General features: G+C 45.9%; 1 protein-coding gene across 1 annotated transcript in view; it reads right to left on the bottom strand.

The window, feature by feature from the left end:
• PCDH17 (protocadherin 17) overlaps positions 1-21,326 on the bottom strand; it is a 151,923-nt gene that overhangs the window by 96,798 nt on the left and 33,799 nt on the right. The window lies entirely within an intron of this gene.

The following is a 21,326-nucleotide window of genomic DNA, read 5'->3' as shown; positions in this document are numbered from 1 at the left end:
AAAAGGTTGAGGACTCTTGCCCTAAAGGACCACTATACATTGGCTGCAACTTGGCGGCGCTTTCCTCCACCAAGTCTTTGTCTTCTGTGACATACACTGCAAGACCGAATTCTGAAATCTACTATCCAACAAAACAACTTTTTGCAAGAATCAATTGCACCTTCTAAATAAATAAACCAGGGCTTTCAGGGGTGGACATTTATATAATGGATTGTGTCAAGGCATTTGTTATTTCCTTGGGCAGACTCCTAACTTTCTTTGAATTGCTTCAGGTACAATTCATAAACTCCTCATATATCTTTCACCACAGTTCATTTCCAGATGTAGGACTCCCATGGTAAAACAGCGGTAAATTCCAGCATCATTGAAAATACTGGGGGAGGGGGGGAATTATATGAAGTTTTTCATTGATTTTAACCAGAAGACTTTGAAAATCTTTTTTTTTTTAGCTCAAAATAAATCTAAGTCCAATTGTAAATTGCATTAAAAATATGACCTGTACGGGCAATCTAATGGCAATTTTAACTAGGGAGCTACTACAGCGAAGCTCTATATTTAAAGTAATTTTTAATGGCCTGTAACAATAATTTGACCAGTTTTCTCCATACTGTATTGAGCACAAAAACAAAACGGCTGGGTGCCTACGTTATATCTAGCATACAAAATGACTAATAAATCACAGATAGCCGCAGAAGTGTAGGCAACATAACCATTGCAGCAGCCCCAGAAATGCAAGCAAAACAAGATCCTCCAGAGCAGATTAGGGTTGCCAGCTCCAGTTTGGGAAATACCTGCAGATTTAGGGGGCAGAGCCTGAGGAGGGCGGGGTTTGGGAGGGGTGCGACTTCAATGCCATAGAGTCCAACTGCCAAAGTGGACATTTTCTCTGGATGAACGGATCTCTGTCTGCTGGAGATCATTTGTAATAGCAGGAAATCTCCAGCCACCACCTGTAGGTCGGTAACTCTATGGTTGACGCTAGATGTTCACATGATAGAGGTGACAACTTAGGGCTGCCCATCTGTGTCTGGCAACCAGTGGGAAAGTTGTAGGGGGCGACAACAATTATAGCAGCTCTATATCACTTTTGGTTAAAAAAACCCAAAACACAACACAACAACCCAGAAGTGACAAAGGGTAGCTCTAGGAATCACTGGAAACTCTATGGTAAAACAAGAGCTACCCTTTATCACTTTCTGTAAACAAATGATGCTGGCTTAAAAAAATAAATCCTGCCACCAAGAAATTAGGGGCAGGGGATCTGGCTTGGCAGCCTTGTGACAAGAAGAGCTTTTGATAAGCATAGGCTGTTTAATTTGTCGCAGCTGTTCCTGGGGAAAAATTGGATCGGGCCATTTGACTACGGTAATACACTGTACATGGGGCTGCTGTTGAAGGCAGCCCAGAAACCTCAGCTGGATTAGAGCGCCCATTTCTTCAGATGTTACTAAAATGTCCTCACTGAGCAAAAGGAAATAAAAGTCCAATGACACCTTAATGATGAACATCTATTTCATCATGAGCTTCTGTGAGTTGGAGCTCACTTCTTCATATGCTACGAAGAGAAGATCATTATGGTGGAAGGAATAATTTTGGGGATTTTTTGTAGGGAAAATTACAGAAGGGTTGGGAAAGGAGGAAGGTGAGACAGAGAGAGACTTGGTGTGAATTGTGTCATAATTCTTTCAATGTGTCGGAAGCAAAGCAGAGTCGGCCCTGGTTAGTACTTGGATGGGAGACCATCAAGGAAGTCCGGGGTCGCTCCGCAGAGGCAGGCAACGGCAAACCACCTCCGAACATCTCTTGCCTTGAAAACCTCACTTTCCACCCCCATCTACACAGTCATTTTATTTAGGTGATATGAAAAAACGAGCAAAACAACAAAAACCCCAGCCAGGTCAAGGGACTATAAAAAGAAGAAATTGGTTTTTATATGCCAACTTTTTCTACCATTTAAGGGAGACTCAAACTGCCTTACAATCACCTTCCCTTCCCCACAGCAGACACCCTGTGAGGTAGGTGAGCCTGAGAGAGCTCTAAGAGAGCTGTGACTAGCCCAAGGTCACCCAGCTAGCTTCATGTGGAGGAGTGGGGAAACCAACCCGGTTCACCAGATTAGTGTCCGCTGCTCATGAGGGGAATCAAACCTGGTTCTCCAGATCAGAGTCCACCGCTCCAAACCACTGCTCTTAACCACTACGCCACGCTGGCTCTCCCTACGCCACACCAAGCAGACAGAACAGGGCAAAACACAATCATGTCCAATTCAAAAGCAGAGATTGACCAATCATTAGTTAAGCTGAGCTACTTAAAGCCTGTAATGGGCACAGAGTCGCATGTTGGAATCACTAGCACTAATATTGAGATAAAAAGGCAAAGTCCTTTTCAACCCAGCAGGGGGGAATAGTGGGAAACCTCTTAATGAACCCCAATTCAGCCGTTTCACACTGGTGTCTCCCTTTAAAGTTCTTTTTGTGGAAGAATTATGCCTTTCAGGTCACAATGAGACTGAAATTTTCTCCCACTGGTTTTTGATTGTAATTCTTAAGGTCAGATTTGTGTCCAGTTGTTTTAATTTTTTTTTCTCCTGTAGGGACTGTTTGTCTCATGCAGAGAGCATGAGGGCATTGTTGACATAGGATGGCCCAGATCGCATTATGATACAGACCTGTATTTACCCGCCTCACTGCAGGCTTCCGGGTGAAGACTTTTTAAAGACTGTTTTTAAAATTGAATTCTTGCCCAGAGTGCAAACTCTGCTCAAGGAGTCTTACTGTTTTCAAACACTTTGTTTACATATTTGTATTTTATTCAGCAATTCAGTGGCCTAAAGATGGCCTCAGTAGGGAAACAGTCATTCCACGGCCCTTCTGTGGTCCTCAGGGTTGCCAACCTCCAGGTACTAGCTGGAAATCTCCCGGTATTACAACTGATCTCCAGCCAATAGAGATCAGTTCCCCCGGAGAAAATGGCCACTTTGGCAATTGGACTCTATAGCATTGAAGTCCCTCCCCTCCCCAAACCCCGCCCTCCTCAGGCTCCGCCCCAAAAACCTCCCGCCAGTGGTAAAGGGGTACCTGGCAACCCTATCTCTGTGTAGGGTTGCCAACCTCCAGGTACTGAGTATTGGCAACATGTGAAAATCAGTATATAGTTATTGCTGTGTTCCGTATGGAAAAATACCAAAATAATAAAAAAATTACAAATAAACCTTATTTGCTTTTACTGTATGTTGTATATACTTCATACAAACTGGCAATCATTTAGCTTCTCACATACGTATACATGCAGATTTACACATCTGAATACATAGGCATGATATGCCCTTGCAGTTTTTCCAAATCTGGTATAATTTCCAATTTTTCTATGAGCATTACTTGCCATTACAATTTATGCTGTGTCATGCCATTATACCAGATTTGAAAAAAACTGCAAGGGCATATCATACCTACTGTATGTATTCAGATGTGTAAATCTGCATGTATATGTATGTGAGAAGCTAAATGATTGTCAGTTTGTATGAAGTATATACAACATACAGTAAAAGCAAAAAAGGTTTATTTGTAATTTTGTTTATTATTTTGGTATTTTCCCATACAGAACACAGCAATAACCCCCAGGGGCTAGCTAGAGATCTCCTGCTATTACAACTGATCTCCAGCCAATAGAGATCAGTTCCCCTGGAGAAAATGGATGCTTTCGAGGGTGGACCTTGTACCCCACTGAGGTCCCTATACTCCCCAGGCTGCAAGCCCAAATATCTAGCAGTAAAGGGGGTGGGACTTGGACACCCTAGACAGGATGCTGGGCTAGATGGACCATTGGTTTGATCTACCAGGGCTCTTCTGATGTTCTTATCTGGGTAAATATTTTGATCAATATTATTAGCATTCCTTCTATGATCCCTCCTTCCTATCCAGTTTTAATTGCTGGTTTTTATACCCTAATTTTCTCTACCTTTAAGGAGTCTCAAAATGGCTTACAATCGCCTATCCTTCCTCTCCCCACACTAGATACCTTGTGGGGCAGGTGGGGCTGAAAGAGTTCGGAGAGAACTATGACTAGCTCATGGTCACCCAGCAGGCTTCGTGTGGAGGAGTGGGGAAACCAACCTGGTTTACCCGATTAAGAGTCCGCCGCTCATATGGAGGAGTGGGGAATCAAACACGGTTCTCCAGATTAGAGTCCACCGTACTTAACCACTACATCACACTGGTTCTCTACCAGTTGGAAGGTGATGTGAAAGATCTCCACCTGAGACCCTGGACAGCCCCCACCAGTCTGATAGACAGAACTGACCTTGATGGACCAAGGGTCTTATTAAGTATAAGGCAGCTTCCTGAGGGCAGGGTTTGTGGAGGGATCTCAGTGTGGTACAATGCCACAGAGTCCACCTTCCAAATCAGCCATTTTCTCCAGGGGGACTGATCTCTGTAGTCTGCAGATCAGTTGTCATTCCAGGAGACCTCCGAGTCCAACCTGGAGATTGGCAGCCCTAGTTCTTTGCCAGATGTACCAAGATCAAGCCAAACACCACTGATACCTACAACACCTCTGCAGCTCACCTTGACCAGATAACCAGCCCTGGGCAAAATCATACAAGGTGTTGGTGCTGGGAGTTGCCTACCAGTGGAGTAAAGTAATCCTGCTTACTAACAGCAGGAGACTGTAAAAGAAAACAGCCTTTTTTCTTTCTAAAGACATATTTAGCAGAAACAGCATGCATTTTAAGGAAACAGCATGCATTTTCTTTTGCAATCATGAAAGCAAGAGGTATGTATATATATATCTCCTGTCATTAAAATGAAAGACCCAATTATCTTGTTAATTCCTCCTGCTGCAAAGTCATCACCACTTTTTTCTTTTTTCTTTTTTTTTTACAATGCAGATTTACTTCATTTAGATCTTCTGTTTGCCAGACCTGTGCTTCCCCCCTCCGCTGAAAACTCGGAGTGTCGTAATTGTAGGCACCAGATTCAGCTTTCTAGGGTTGTCAGCCTCCAGATACTTCTAGCTGGAGATCTCCTGCTATTAAAACTGATCTCCACCCAATAGAGATCAGTTCACCTGGAGAAAATGGCAATTGGACTCTATGGCATTGATGTCCCTTCCCTTCCCTCCCCAAACCCCACCCTCCTCAGGCTCCACCCAAAAAACCTCCTGCCAGTGGCAAAGAGGAGCCTGGCAACCCTAGAAATGGGAGCTTCTTTGTGGTGGAGCCTGGGGACGATGGGGTTTGGGAAGGAGAAGGACCACAACAGGATATAATGCCATAGAGCAGAGCTCCCCGAAATCAGTCCCTTATTCTATGAATAAGGTTACTCTGTTCATTCAGAGCCCATTAGTATATTTCAGGGCTCCCCTCCTGGTGGGCGCAACCACAAAATGGCTGCCATAAGAGGCAGAACAAACCACAAAAGGAGGGCGGTCATGCTTAATTCTAATGGTAACTCTTCAACATTTCAGGCAGAAGCTCTATTTTTTGGGTTGCCAACCTCCAGGTACTAGCTGGAGATCTCCTGCTATTACAACTGATCTCCAGCCAATAGAGATCAGTTCACCTGGAGAAAATGGCCGCTTTGGCAATTGGACTCTATGGCATTGACGTCCCTCCTTTCCCCAAACCCCGCCCTCTTCATGTGCCACCCCAAAAACCTCCCACCAGTGGTGAAGAGGGACCTGGCAACCCTATATTAGCTGGAGATCTCCTGCTATTACAACTGGTCTCCAGCCAAAAGAGATCACCTAGAAGAAATGGCTGCTTTGGCAATTGGACTCTATGGCATTGAAGTCCCTTCCCTCTCCAAACCTCACCCTCTTAGGCGCCACCCCAAAAATGTACCACTGGTAATGAAGACCTGAAACCCTAATTTAACAGGATGCTTTTTTTTTTTTAAAGAACATATTGTTTAAAAATATCTTCTTGCATACACACCGCTTATCTTGAGTCACACAGAGAAGACCTGCCAACCCAAAGATCCCCAGACCTCACCTAGGGGCTGGCAACCCTACTTACAACTAGAGACACAATGAAAATCTCCTTGAGAGAACTTGAGCTACAATGAGTTTTCAACTCTGAGAGACCACCCCCCCATATACACACAAAGCTAAACACACACACTGAACCATCCTCACTGAAAACTGTGGAAGAACTGTGATATTCAGCACTAATATCGGTGCCTGAAAGATGGTCTTATTTGATGAAGATTTATTCTCACATCTTAAACATTCATCAGATTTATGAATGTGAGGCTGCTGGAATATTCATATTTTTTGGCCAGAATTACGAGAACAAGAATCACGGTCTCCAAAACGTATGATTCAGAGCTGGCCTTATTGCGTGGAGGTGTTCGTACCTGAAACTGTAATAAAGCAAAACGTCTTGGCTGAGTTTAACTGCGTTTTAATTAAACATTACTCAGAAAAAAATGAAACGGAACACCGCGACCCTTTAGCAGGCTGCTACATAATATCTCATCCGAGCAGGTTCCAGTTCTTCCCTCGGAAACCTTAATTCTAAATATTTCCCTTCAGTGCCACAGAATTGCGTCCTGCCAAATCGAGTTGGAAGGAACAGGCGACGACTTCTTAGAAACTGTGTGCATTTTGGCTCGGATTCATTTTTCACGAAGAGAAAGAGAGCACAGTAACTTGTAGTGGAGTGTGTTCTTGGTCTTTCTCTCTAAAAGGGATCACTCCTTCCCCCTCCCCACAACAAACCGGGAAAGGTTGCGTCAGTGGTTGGCTCTCGTGGCCCTTTCTTACATGCCCAGAGTAATGTTGATCGCCACTGTGGGGTCAGGAAGCAATTCTCCTCCAGCCCAGATTGGTAGGGTTGCCAGGTCCCTCTTTGCCAACGGCAGGAGGTTTTTGGGGCAGAGCTTGAGGAGGGCGGGGTTTGGGGAGGGAGAAGCTTCAATGCTATAGAGTCCAGTTGCCAAGAGGGCCATTTTCTCCAGGTGAACTGATCTCTATTGGCTGGAGGTCAGTTGTAATAGCAGGAGATCTCCAGCTAGTACCTGGAGGTTGGCAACCCTACAGATTGGCCAGGGATCCTAGAGGATTTTTTCTTTCTTTCTTTTTTGCCATCTTCTGGGCATGGAGTAGGGGTAGAGTTGCCAGCTCCAGATTGGTAAATACCTGGAGATTTGGGGGGGGGGGGGCAGATCCTTAAGAGGGCAGGGTTTGGGGAGGGGAAAGACTTCAATGCCACGGAGTCCAATTGCCAAAGCGGCCATTTTCTCCAGGGGAACTGATCTCTATCAGCTGGAGATCAGTTGTAATAGTGGGAAATCTCCAGCCACTGCCTGGAGGTAGGCAACCCTATGTAGGGGTCACTGGTAGGGTTGCCAGGTCTCTCTTTGCCACCGGCGGGAGATTTTTGGGGTGGAGCCTGAGGAGGGCGGGGTTTGGGGAAGGGAGGGACTTCAATGCCATAGAGATCAATTGCCAAAGCGGCCATTTTTCTCCAGGTGATCTGATCTCTATCGGCTGGAGATCAGTTGTATTAGCAGGAGATCTCCTGCTACTACCTGGCAGTTGGCAACCCTAGTCACTGGGGTTGTGGGGGGTAGTTGTGAATTTCTTGCATTGCACAGGGGATTGGACTAGATGTCTCTGGAGGTCGCTTCCAACTCTATGATTCCCAGGCTAGCCTGATCTCATCAGATCACAGAAGCTAGCAGGGTCGGCCATGGTTAGTATTTGGAAGAGAGACCACCAAGGAAGTCTAGGGTCACTCCACAGAGGCAGGCAATGGCAAACCACCTCTGTATGTCTTTGCTCTGACCATGATGGCCCAGGCTATACCAAGCTCATCAGATCTCAGAAGTTAATAGGGTTGGCCCTAGGGTTGCCAGGTCCCTTTTTGCCTCCAGCAGGAGGTTTTTGGGGCGGAGCCTGGGGAGGGTGGGGTTTGGGGAGTAGAAGGACTTCAATGCCATAGAGTCCAATTGCCAAAGTGGCCATTTTCTCCAGTTGATCTGATCTCTATTGGCTGGAGATCAGTTGTAATAGCAGGAGATCTCCAGCTAGTCCCTGAAGCTATTGTGTTTTGGTCACATTATGAAATGTCAAGAGTCCCTGTAAAAGGCAGTCATGCTAGGAAAAGTGGAGGGCAGCAGGAAAAGAGGAAGACCCAACAAGAGATGGATTGACTCTATGAAGGATTTGAGCAAGGCTGTCAAAGATAGGACATTTTAGAGGACTTTGATTCATAGGGTCGCCATGAGTCAGAAGTGACCTGACGGCACTTAACACATACACACTCCTGGGGGTTGGCAACCCTAGTTGGCCCAGGTTGGTATTTGGATGGGAGACCTCAGGGGAAGCCCAAGGTCACTGCGCAGAGGCAGGCAGTGGCAAAGCACCTCTGAACATCTCTTGCTTTGAGAACCCCCAAGGGTTGCCATAAGTCGACTGCAATTTGGCGGCACTTGCCATCTCCAGTATTTTTGACCAACAGAAGTTATCACAAAATCACACAAGGTTGGAAGAGACCACAAGGGCCATCCAGTCCAACTCCCTGCCATGCAGGATCCCACAATCAAAGCGCTCCCAACAGATGGCCATCCAACCTCTTCTTAAAGACCTCCAAAGACAGGGACTCCACCCCACCCCACCCCCCAAGGCAGCGCATTCCACCATTGAACCGCCCTCACCATCAGAAAGTTCTTCCTAATGTTTAGATGGAATCGCTTTTCTATTAGTTTAAATCCATTACTCCGTGCCCTAGTCTCTGAAGCAACCGAGAACAAGCTAGTTCCCTCATTAACATGGCATCCCTTCAAATATTTAAACATGGCTATCATGTCACCCCTTAACCTTCTCTTCTCCAGACTAAACAAACCCAGCTCCTTAAGTCTCTCCTCATAAGGCATGGATTCCAGACCTCTGATCATTTTGGTTGCCCTCCTCTGGACATGCTCCAGCTTGTCAACATCCTTCTTAAATTGTGGCGCCCAAAACTGGACACAGTATTCCAAGTGAGGTCTGACCAATGCAGAATACAGTGGTAGTATTACTTCCCTTGATCTAGACACAATACTCCTATTGATGCAGTCCAGAATTGCATTGGCCTTCTTAGCCGCCATATCACACTGTTGACTCATGTTCAGTTTGTGGTCCACTAAGACTCCCAGATCTCTTTCACGTGTACTGTTGCCAAGCCAACTGTCTCCCATCTTGTACCTGTGCTTTGCGTTGCCTCTTGTTGTCTCTTGTTTTTTGTCCCTTGTTGTCTCTTGGCTTGGGTGCCGCTGCCCTTGTTCCCTCCCCCTGGCTGTAATCTAAGGAGAGCTCAGCTGGCTTGGAAAAGCTCCATCTCATATTGATTGTTATGGGAGGGAGTGGATATTCATAACACGCAAAAGGCCTAATGTAACATTCGTATGGAATTAATGTGCCTTAAATAATGGAAACAGGAGCCCCTCCGATACGTCCTATGGGGATGGCTTCATTGAGATCCAAACAGCTCCTTGGGAATATTTGTAAATTAACCTCTGGGTCCTGTTTGATAGATACGTGACAGCCAAGGTTACCTCTCTATTGCTTTCTACACCACAGCACTTTGTCACGGCATTTTCGCAATTACGAGAAATGGCGAAAAGACGTTAAAATTAGGTTTCTGGCAGTGATAATTAGAAAATTAGGTCATTAAAATAGGAAAATCTGCAGGCGGACAAAGGAATCTGGCTTCTGAATTTCTGGACTGACTCACAGATCGAGGCCTAGGCTAATAAATAATAAATATGTAATGGTTAATAAATGCCAAGCCGGATAGAGTCCTACCCTCTCCCACTGCAGGAATCAAACTCTTGGAATGGAAAGATATGACAGCTCAAGGGCATACAACTCATCATTAAAGCTCCAAGCACAAATTACTGACAATATCGGCACAATTTGGGACTAGGGTTGCCAATCTCCAGATACTAAGCAAACAAACAGCACCAAGGCTCAGTCAACTACCGTATTTATTCACCAAATATAATACCACAAATTCAAAAAATACAAACAAATCAAATCAAACAAACACCAAGCTACCAAAAGACACCTGAATGTGTACAACAACCCGGGGGAAAACCCCGCACACAAACCCCTATGCTGCAAAGTCCAAAGTCCATACAACGAGCACAAATGGCAAAGTCGATAGACCCGAAGGTTCAGCCTGAAGACCCCGGAGGAGCCAACTGGCTGCTGGACTGGAATTCAAAGCAGGTGAGTAGAAGCAATGTCCGGGGTGCAGAGAGATGTCAGAGAACTGGAAAATCAGGAATGTGTGATCTAGATATCTTTGACACGTTTCGTGGTGCACTAGCTGGAGATCTCCCGCTATTGCAACTGATCTCCAGCAGATAGAGATCAGTTCCCCTGGAGAAAATGGCCGCTTTGCCAATTGGACTCTACAGCATTGAAGCCCTTCCCCTCCCCAAACCCTGCCCTCCTCAGGCTCCACCCCAAAAACCTCCCACTGGTAGTGAAGAGGGACCTGGCAACCCTATAGTATATGTATGATATATTGTGTTGTTACCCGCCTTGAGCCCGGCCTTGGCCAGGAGGGAAGGATACATATCCAATAAACAAACAAACAGACAAACAAACAAATAAATAAATAAATAAATAAAATAGAGTCCACACTCCAAAGCTGTGATTTTTACCAGGGGAACTGATCTTTATAGTCTGGAGATCTGTTGCAGTCCCAGGCAAATTGAAAGCTGGCAACCCTATATCAGCCCTAAATCTCTACTGATTACTCTGCATTCACCCAAGCCAGACAAATGGGCAATTTTAAAGAAAACTCTTAGATACATCAGATAAAGAGACAAGGCAAGACATGTATTCTTAAATTGCGAAGGAAACTCTGTATTCCATTATGTGTTGATTTTCATACAATTGGGCACAATGGTTTAGTTCTAGCCAACCGTCAGCGTAAGGCGTTGCCAGATTTGGATTTCCCTCAAAAATATTTTTGGGCATCAAAAGGGATTGTCAGGGAAACAAGGGATGTATTCTTTACATTTCTGTTCTCTGTGAAGCATTTGATCATTGACTGTAATCGCTAAGCATTAACATTATCAAAAAAACATACTGGAATAAAATAAAATACCTTTTGGGCTGGAATGAACAAAGTGGAAGTCTGATAGATACAAATCTAAATTGAATTTCTACTATGCATTATCTTGTTTTAACTACAAAGACGCTACAGGGCTGCAAACCTCCTGGTGGGGCCTTGAGATCATCTCCCGGAAATACAACTCATCGCCAGATGACAGAGATCAGTTCCTCTGGAGAAAATGGCTGCTTTCAAAGGGTGACTCTATGGCATTATTAGGGTTGCCAACCTCCAGGTACTAGCTGGAGATCTCCTGCCATTACAGCCGATAGAGATCAATTCACCTGGAAAAAACAGCCACCCTGGCAATTGGACTCTATGGCATTGAAGTCCCTCCCCTCCCCAAATCCTGCCCTCCTCAGGCTCTGCTCCAAAAACCTCCCGCCGGTAGCAAAGAGGGACCTGGCAACCCTACATTATACCCCACTGAAGTCCCTCCCCTTCCCAAACCCTGCCCTCCTCAGGCTCCACCTCCAAAATCTCCAGGAATTTCCCAGCCCAGAGTTGGCAACACTAATGTGGTCAAGTTTACATCAGTCTGGGGACCAAAACTGGTAAAGGAATACCTCACAGGACAATGGTAAACAGAGTTAATCCCTCTGAAATCAATGGGTTTAGACTGGAGAAACTCCGCCTAGGATTGTGCTGTTATCGTACCTTTTTCCAGCTCATGAAGAAAGCCTGCTAGCTTTTAGCAGAAAAAAGCATTTTAAAGTTTTGTTCTGAATCCAGTTGTCATATCTGAACCAAGAAGAACATTCTATAAGGGGAAGAAGGACGACCCTTAGGGTTGCCAGGTCCCTCTTCGCCACTGGTGGGAGCGGGGCCTGAGGAGTGCAGGGTTTGGGGAGGGGAGGGACTTCGATGCCATAGAGTCCAATTGCCAAAGCAGCCATGTTCTCCAGGGGAACTGATCTCTATCAGCTGGAGATCAGTTGTACTAGCAGGAGATCTCCTGCCATCATCTGGAGGTTGGCAACCCTATCTACCCTTCTGAGCTGAATGGATGTCTCCTAGTTAAAAAGAATCTTCCAAAGTGAGTTCCCTTAAAAACCACTTGCTTCCCACGTATTACCCCCCAGAAAAAAACAATAACACAGTATTTGATCCCCACTGAGATCTTAGTAAAAAAATAAAAAATCAAAAAAATCTTCTGAGTGATTAAGTGAGGCGAAGATAGATTTTATTGTATCACAACAGGGCTTCTTAAGATAAACTGCTCTTCTGAGAATTAGATGAGATTCCCGCGAGAAGTGGCAACTATCACAGTATATAAATATTTCTAGTCAGGAGTCAACACAATAGCATTTCCTTCAGCTATCATCCAGCAGAGTCAATAAATAAACTTAATGAAATTCATGGCACATTATTACGTTACTTGGTAGGGCTGCTATTCATTTGGAAAAGAGAGGGGGGAAGACGGGGGGGGAGCGGAAGATTTTTTTCAAAAAATAATAATAATTCACAACATGTCAAATGCTCAGGAGCCCGTCGCAGCCCAGACGGATGTTTGAAAAAAGGATCTGTTAAGGCTGGGTGACGGAGCTCGGTTTCGTGCGCATCAAAAAGTTCAGGCGGAAACGGTAACAAAATCTATTGCGCTCTAACCCACCCCCATTGTTGTCTTGGAATATATTCACGTCGCTCACCAAAGATATGTGTTATTTACTGAAGCGACGCTGCCAATAATAACTGCATCAGGAAAGAAAACCACCCAAAAAAAACCCTTTAGAATATGCTTCCTTGTCAATTAAGTTGCAGATGGATTCTGTCATTCCGTTTCCCCCCTGTGTCATTTTAATATATTGGATCATATTAAGAGAGCCGGGCTTGTCAATAAGGCAGATAAGAATCCTATTACCGGAGTTACCCTGCCAATATAATCAGCTTTCTACGTATTGAACTACCCAGTATTTGATTTTTTTAAAATGTAAGGTAGTAGTAAAAGGTTACAATTTATGCATCTATCTTGATATTAGGTAAATACTGCAGGGATCAAAACCCACAGAGAGAAGGAATGGTCCCTGGATCCTCTTTTCGCCTCTTAATCTCATTACGGGAGCCTCAATCAAAAGAACAGCACAATGCCACAGACAGGACATGCGGCGATCCCCGTGCACATTCACCTGGGAGTAAGCCCCGCCGAATATGGTGGGGGTGACTCCTGAATAGTCATGCAAAGAATTACGCAACAATTGCATTCACGTTATAAAAAGCTGCCTGTTTTTTCCTAAGTGTTGTTATCATGTAGCTGTACAAGATAACGTCTTTGTATCTTATCCATATGGCAATGCTCCCCTGAAACCCACCCACACACTTGAACAGGAAGTGGCTTTCAGGTAGGGTTGCCAGGTCCTTCTTCGCCACCAGCGGGCGGGGTTTGGGGAGGGATTTCAATGCCATAGATTCCAATTACCAAAGCGGCCATTTTCTCCAGGGGAACTGATCTCTATCGGCTGGAGACCAGTTGTAACAGAAGGAGATCTCCAGCTAGTACCTGGAGGATGGTAACCATACTTTCAGGTGCTGTCACATGGACACATGAAGCTGCCTTATACTGAATCAGACTCTCGGTCCATCAAAGTCAGTATTGTCTACTCAGACCGGCAGCTGCTCTCCAGGGTCTCAGGCAGAGATCTTTCACATCACCTACTTGCCTAGTCCCTATAACTGGAGATGATGGGGACTGAACCTGGGACCTTCTGCATGCCAAGCAGAGGCTCTACCACTGAGCCAGGTTCTCAGGCAGGGGTCTTTCACATCACCTACTTGCCTAGTCCCTTTAACTTGGCTCGTCTGTCACCTGCGTCCCTGAATGAGAGGGCCTAGCCAAACAGGCCCCAGCCTGGGATTTGGGTTGCCAACCTCCAGGTGCTAGCTGGAGATCTCCTGCTATTACAGCTGATCTCCAGCCGACAGAGATCAGTTCACCTGGAGAAAACGGCTACTTTGGCAATTGGACTCTATGGCATTGAAATCCCTCCCCAAACCTCACCCTCCTCAGGCTCTGCCCCCAAAACGTCCCGGCAGTGGCGAAGAGGGACCTGGCAACCCTACCCAGGATGCTGGGAGTGTCACAGAGCACTTCTCCTCTTTGGTCCTTTAAACCAAATTGTCGCATTTATTTTGTATGCTGCTTTGAGTCCCCAGATGTGGGAGGCAAGTGGGGTATAACTTAAATAAACGTTAGTAATTGGGCTAAATCAGAAAACTAATTTAATTAGGGAAGTAATTAAAGCAATAAAAAGGGCTTTGGGGAATGTTTCAGAAAACATTTGCGCATCTCTCTGTCTTTTTTTTTTTTTTTTTAAGCGTCCTCTGAAACAGAAAACGGGAACATAAGCTGTAGGTTTGCTCCGTCTTTTCATATCCGACCCTGTTCTCGCAGATGCGTTTTCATCACTTCCATATCATTTTCATGGATCTTTTCTTGGTGGTTTCACACTCCTGTCACTCCCTGGGGAGGGTGTGCCATCCACACTTCGTGCTGGCAGATATCTAGTGGCGGTTATTCTATACTCCCTTCTGCAGCTTCCGCTGAGAAAACAGAAAGGTCACTGAGTGCGTGGGAAGGGCAGGAATAAAAATGTTGTCTCTCTCAGTAAAACTTTTTCACCCCCAAGTATGGAAATGCAAAGGGGGGAAGAGAAATCTTCATATGTAATATTTTCCCTTTCAGAACAATCGGAAAAACCTCAAAAATGCAATTTTAGGGATGTTCATTTCCCAAGATTTTATTCAATATATAACAAGGGATGCCAACCTCCAGGTGGGGGCTGGAGATCTCCTGCTATTACAACTGATTTCCAGGTAGGGGTGCCAGGTCCCTCTTTGCCATTGGCGGGAGGTTTTGGGGGCAGAGCCTGAGGAGGGTGGGGTTTGGGGAGGGGAGGGACTTCAATGCCATAGAGTCTAATTGCAAAAGCAGCCATTTTCTCCAGGTGAACTGATCTCTATCAGGTAATAGCAGGGGATCTCCAGCTGGTACCTGGAGGTTGGCAACCCTATCTGCAGGCAACAGAGATCAGTTCACCTGGAGAAAATAGCCGCTTTGGAAAGTGGAGTCTATGGTATTGAAGCCCCTCCCTCCCCAAACCCCGCCCTCCTCAGGCTCCCCCCGCCAAAAAAAAAAACTCCAGGTATTTCCCAACCCGGAGTGGCAACCCTAGATATAACTAGACCGAGCTCGACAGTGTTTGAAGCATTTCACAAACATTCTGTTATCTGCACAACAGCCTTGTCAGGTTGGCCAGTTTTATGACCCCCCCCCCCAACCTTGAAGGCAGGGAACTGGGGCTTTGAGAGAAAAATTTGGCTAAGACCCCCAAGTTTGTTTACAAAAGCGAGATTCGTACCAGAGATTTCCTCTACATCTGTCTAAAAGGAATGCCTTCTTTTTTTAACACTTCAACTAAAATAAAATTTTATCTTAAAAAACCCCCAACAACAACACATTTGTCTTAAACCAGACAGCTAAACAAATACATCTCAAAAACGAGCATAAAACAACTGTCATTGTACTAGGAGGGATCATTCAGATTTGGGGTGTCGGGGGCTGAGAAGCAGCATTTTTCGAATGCTGGAGAACCCCCACCCCAAAAAATGGAATAACAACAAATTACAGGTTTTCCCATCCTTAATAGAAACCTCTGTATTTTTGATGCTAGCAAGGTACGCCCAAACCGTGTTTCTCATACAACTGCAGGAAGAGCCAGTTGCATTCGATGTATCCTTTTGAATGCATTTCTTTTATTGCTTCCCTCTGGACTTTCCTCCCCAAAGCTGAAATGCAGCCCCCCCTTCTTTTCCCAGCCCAAGGAGAGGGGGAGGGAGGAACCAGCCCCAGTTGCAACAGAAGGTTGTTTGGCAGGGGATGGGAGACAGGAAGAGGCTGTTTTCAACCTCCCACGCACATCTTTACTTATTGATAAAGCTTCAAGATGAACATTAAAAAAAGAAAAAAGGAAAAAAGCACGTTTTCTCCACTTCCATTGTGTTGAAAACCTGGATCCAGATTTATTTGCCAGCACCGGCTTCACTCTCCTCCTCTCTCCATTCTTTTAGAAACAGAAGAAGACTCACCTGCATGCCTTTCTATGAATAGCCTAACAATCTCTACTGGTTGCCAGCTTCCAGGTGGTACCTGGAGATCCCCCCGCTATTATGACTGATCCCCAGATGACCAAGATCATTTCTCCTGGAGAAAATGACTGCTTGGAGGGTGGACTCTACGTTGTTATACGCTGCTGAAGTCCCTCCCTAGGATAGCCAGGTCCCTCTTTGCCACCAGCTCGAAGTTTTTGAGGCAGAGCCTGAGGAGGGCAGGGTTTGGGGAGGGGAGGGACTTCAATGCCATAGAGTCCATTTGCCAAAGCCGCCATTTTCTCTGGGGGATCTCTATTGGCTGGAGTTGTAGTAGCGGACGATTTCCAGCTAGTACCTGGAGGTTGGCAACCCTACACTCAGCATAGCCTTTTCTGGCTGTCAAATAGGACCATGCCTTTCCTTTGACACCAGCAAAAAAAATAATAGTTGGATCCAAGCTATTCTCTTCACATTCAGATAATTGCCAAATATTTGGAAATTATTTGTTATTTACATTGAACATCAAGTGATTATTTGATGTAGAGATTTGATTTCTGTGTTTGATAGTTGATATTTTTTTTCTGTGCTTTAATTAGAATCTGCAGCAACGTGCAACACAGCAACGTCACATTCATTTTTACCAAGAAGTGACGCGGATGCTCTAGCAATCTCTAGACAATTGGGAAGCCTATTTGGAGGGTGGACTCTATGGCATTATACCACACTGAGGTCTCTCTCCTCCCCAAGCTCTACCCCTAAATCTCCAAGAATTTCCCAACCTGGAGCTAGGAACCCTATGTGTGAATGACTGTTGACTGCTGTTAGAGCCACACATTGTGAGATATTGTGATGTCTGGACTGGAAACAGGGTTGCCAGCTCCACCTTAGAGAATTCCTGGAGATCTGGGAATGATGCCTGGGGATGGAGGAATTTGGGAAGGGGAGGGAGCTTGGTTACATTGTGATGTCACTCTAGGACTTTCGTTTTTCCTAGGCTCTATGGTATACCATACAGTACACCCTCTGAAGTTGCCACTGCCTCCAGAGGAACTGATCTTTGGAGTCTGGCGATTGGATGTAATTCCAGGAGAACTCCAGCCTGCACCTTGAAGTTGGTAATACTAACTAGAAAATCCAGGAGGCAAATTATTTCAGCAGGGCAATATCAAATCACCAAATGCTGATGGTGTCCTGAATTTCAGTCTTCTCCCCTTGCAAATATCGGCTTTTATTTTATATTATTTTTTAATGCTTTTTATAGTCTACCTTTCTCACTTCAGTCTCTCATTGAGATTCCTGTACCATTCCTTTGGAATACAGTCGTATCATCATTATAAAAATGTCCACCAGAACAATTCGCTTCACCTTTACTTAGTCTGCAGGAATGACAGAAGTGTGGGAATTAGGGTTGCCAACCTCCAGCTGGGACCTGGAGATCTCCTGGAATTAAATGTCATTTTAGACTACAGAGATAAGTTCCTCTGGAGAAAATGACAGCTGTGGAAGGTGGATTCTATGGAGGGTTGACAGACTCTAGGTGGGGCCTACAGATCTCCAGGAATTACAACTCATCTGCAGACTGCAGAGATCAATTCCCCTGAAAAAAAATGCCTGTTTTATAGTTTTGAGTCTATGGCATTATATCCCACTTAAGATCTCCCCTTCCCCAAATTCCACCTTCCCCAGGCTCCACCCCTAATAGGGTTGCTGGAGATCTCCTGGGTTGGGAAATACCTGGAGATTTTGGAGGTGGAACCTGAGGGGGACAGGGTTTCGGGAGGGGAGGAACCACAACAGGATGCAATGCCATAGAGTCCACCTTCCAAAGCAGCCATTTTCTCCAGGGGAACTGATTTATTTCGCCTGGAGATCAGCTGAAATAGCAGGAGATCTCCAGCCACCACCTGGAGGTTGGAAACCCTACTGTGGAAGTAATTTTAGCTTGGAAAGAAGGCGGTTAAGGGGAGACATGATAGAGGACTATACAATTATGCATGGTATGGAAAGAGTGGACAGGGAGAAGCTTTTACCCTCTCTCATCATGCTAGAACGCAGGGTCATCTGCTGAAGCTGGAGGGTGAGAGATTCAAAACAGATAAAAGGAAGTATTTATTCACACAACGCATAATTAAATTATGGAACTCCCTGCCCCAGGATGTGGTGATGGCTGCCAACTTAGAAGGCTTTTAGAGGGGAGTGGACATGTTCGTGGAGGAGAGGGCTATCCATGGCTACTAGTCATGATGCGTACCTATTCTCTCCAGGATCAGAGGAGCATGCCTATTATCTTAGGTGCTGTGGAACACAGGCAGGATGGTGCTGCTGCAGTCGTCTTGCTTGTGGGCTTCCTAGAGGCACCTTGTTGGCCGCTGTGCGAACAGACTGCTGGACTTGATGGGCCTGGGTCTGATCCAGAATGGCCTTTCTTACATTCTTATGTTCTTAACCTATGTTCTTAACCTATGTTCTTAACCTATGCATTTGTTGATCTTGCCCCTTGGCAGGGTGGCACCTGTAGAAACCCCTGACAGATGCTCATCTCTCACAGGTATCCAGACGGGCTTCAGTTAGGTGGGGCATTTGTCGCTGTGCCCCGTGCTGCTTTTTGAAGCAAGGACATGGATGCCGAAAATGCTGGGATCCCTTTCCCCGCAGCATCCCTGCAATTAGCGAGCTCAGCCGAACCGCAAGCAGCCCTTTAAATGACTGACTGTTGGACCGACTTGCCGTGAATTAATCTGCCATTTCACACGGCCCCCCCAAGGGAGGCATTGTAATTGCAAATTTTGCATGCCGACTGCTGAGAGTCATAACAATTATATATGTGTGCTTCTTTTTCCTCTTTTTTTTCTAAAATAGAAATAGCCACAGGTGGTTAAAAATGCGTTGTGAGATGGGAAACCGGGCATGCATTTTAATTAACCCAAATTACTCAGGGAATCATCTCGATTAGGAAAAGAAAGTGTGGTAGCAAAACTCATTGCTCGAAATGTACCTTGGAACAATTTTGTTTTATAAATCCTTCTTGCTTCTCTGCTGCAAGCTCCCTTTATTAATATCCACATGACATATGGCATTGGAGTCCCTCCCCTCCCCAAACCCTGCCCTCCTCAGGCTCAGCCCTCAAAACCTCCTGCCTGTGGCTAAGAGGCACCTGGCTACCCTACTAGCTGGAGATCTCCTCCTATTACAAGTGCTCTCCAGCTAGGGTTGCCAACCTCCAGGTAATAGCAGAAGTTCTCCTGCTATTACAACTGATCTCCAGCCAGTAGAGATCAGTTCCCCTGGAGAAAATGGCCACTTTGGCAATTGGACTCTGTGGCATTGAAGTCGCTCCCCTCCCCAAACCCCGCCCTCCTCAGGCTCCACCCCCAAAATCTCCCTTTGATGGCGAAGAGGGACCTGGCAACCCTAACAACATGGAAATAACCCCAAAATGTCAGCTATTGTCAGTACCAGCCAACACGCGCCCCCCCCCCCGCCGGCTGTTTACATTTGTATAGCCAAAGAGGGGTTGTCTCTTGCGTTACCTTCCAACTAGGATAAACAGTTGCCTTATTGAACAGGACTAGCGCTGTTAGTGTTGCTGCTAATTGTTAGTCCTTCCTTGCCAAAATCCAAAATGCAGTGTTTGAGGAATGCAGTTCTCCGCTCCCTCCCCCCCTTCCCCCCATTGAACAGGGCTGAAACAAACTGCCTTCCTAGTGGCTGAAATTATGGCAGCCTCTTGAAAACCGGGAGCGAAATAACTTCCCGCTCTCATGAAATCTTTATTTCATGACATTGGCGCTGCTGTCGATGAAGAAATACTGCACGTGGAATGAACAGCAAAGGACATCTAGTAGGGAAAATAATCTTTAACCCATCTAGAAGAACATAAGGAAAGCCATGCTGGAACACACCCAGGCCCATCAAGTCCAGCCGTCTGGTCACACAGTTGCCCACCATTAGGGTTGCCAGGTCCCCCCCCCCTGGCTCCAGTGGGAGGTTTATGTGGTGGAGCTGAGGCTGGCATCGCATGTACGTGGATGCGCCAACAGGATTGTGTCACTTCCGGTTTACACCCGGAAGTGTCGCATTGCAACGGGCCTTTTACCACTCAAACCGGGAGTTTGACTGGTAAAAGGCCTGTTACGATGTGGTGCTACCAGAAGTAAACCGGAAGTGATGCAATTGTGTTAGCGCAGCCGCACATGTGATCCCTGCTTCCAAGCCAGGCACTGGATTGGCGGACAATTGCCCACCAATCTAAGCAATCTGGCAACCCTACCAACCAGGTGCTTCTAAGAAGCCCACAAACAAGACAACTGCAGCAGCACCGTCCTGCCTGTGTTTCACAGCACCTAATGTAACAGGCATGTTCCTCTCATCCTGGAGAGAATAGGTAAGCATCATGAGTAGTATCCATGTTGCCTAGTAGCTATGGATAACCCTCTCCTCCATGAACATGTCCACTCCTAGGGTTGCCAACCTCCACACAGTAGCTGTGGAGATCTCCAACTATTACAACTGATCTCCAGCTGATAGAGATTGGTTCACCTGAAGGGTTTGAGTGCTAAAGCGACCACAGCAATGCAGCGCTTCTGGGGGTAAACCCAGAAGTGACGTAACCGTGTCATGTGCAGCTGCACGTGCATGTGATCGCCCGAGCCCTGCCCCCCAAAACCTCCCACTGCAACCCTACCTGGCAAGGAAGGACAGTTCATAGAATCATGGAAGGGACCACCATGGTCATCTAGTCCAACCCCCTGCACAATTCAGGGAATTCACAACTACCTCCTCCCCACACACACACCCAGTGACCCCTACTCCATGCCCAAAAGATGGCCAAGATGCCCTCCCTCTCATCATCTGCCTAAGGGCACAGAATCAGCATTGCTGACAGATGGCCATCTAGCCTCTGTTTAAAAACCTCCAGGGAAGGAGAGCTTACCACCTCCCAAGGAAGCCTGATCCACTGAGGAAGTGCTCTAACTGTCAGAAAGTTCTTCCTAATGTCTAGACGGAAACTCTTTTGATTTAATTTCAACCTGTTGGTTCTGGTCCAACCTTCTGAGGCAACAGAAAACAACTCAGCACCCTCCTCTACATGACAGCCCTTCAAGAACTTGAAGGTGGTTATCCTATCACC

This window comes from Euleptes europaea, chromosome 16 (assembly GCF_029931775.1).
Source record: "Euleptes europaea isolate rEulEur1 chromosome 16, rEulEur1.hap1, whole genome shotgun sequence".
In the NCBI taxonomy this organism is placed as follows: Eukaryota; Metazoa; Chordata; class Lepidosauria; order Squamata; family Sphaerodactylidae; genus Euleptes; species Euleptes europaea.
The sequence above is the reverse complement of the archived record's forward strand: the minus strand, read 5'-3'. Positions and strand labels throughout refer to the sequence as shown.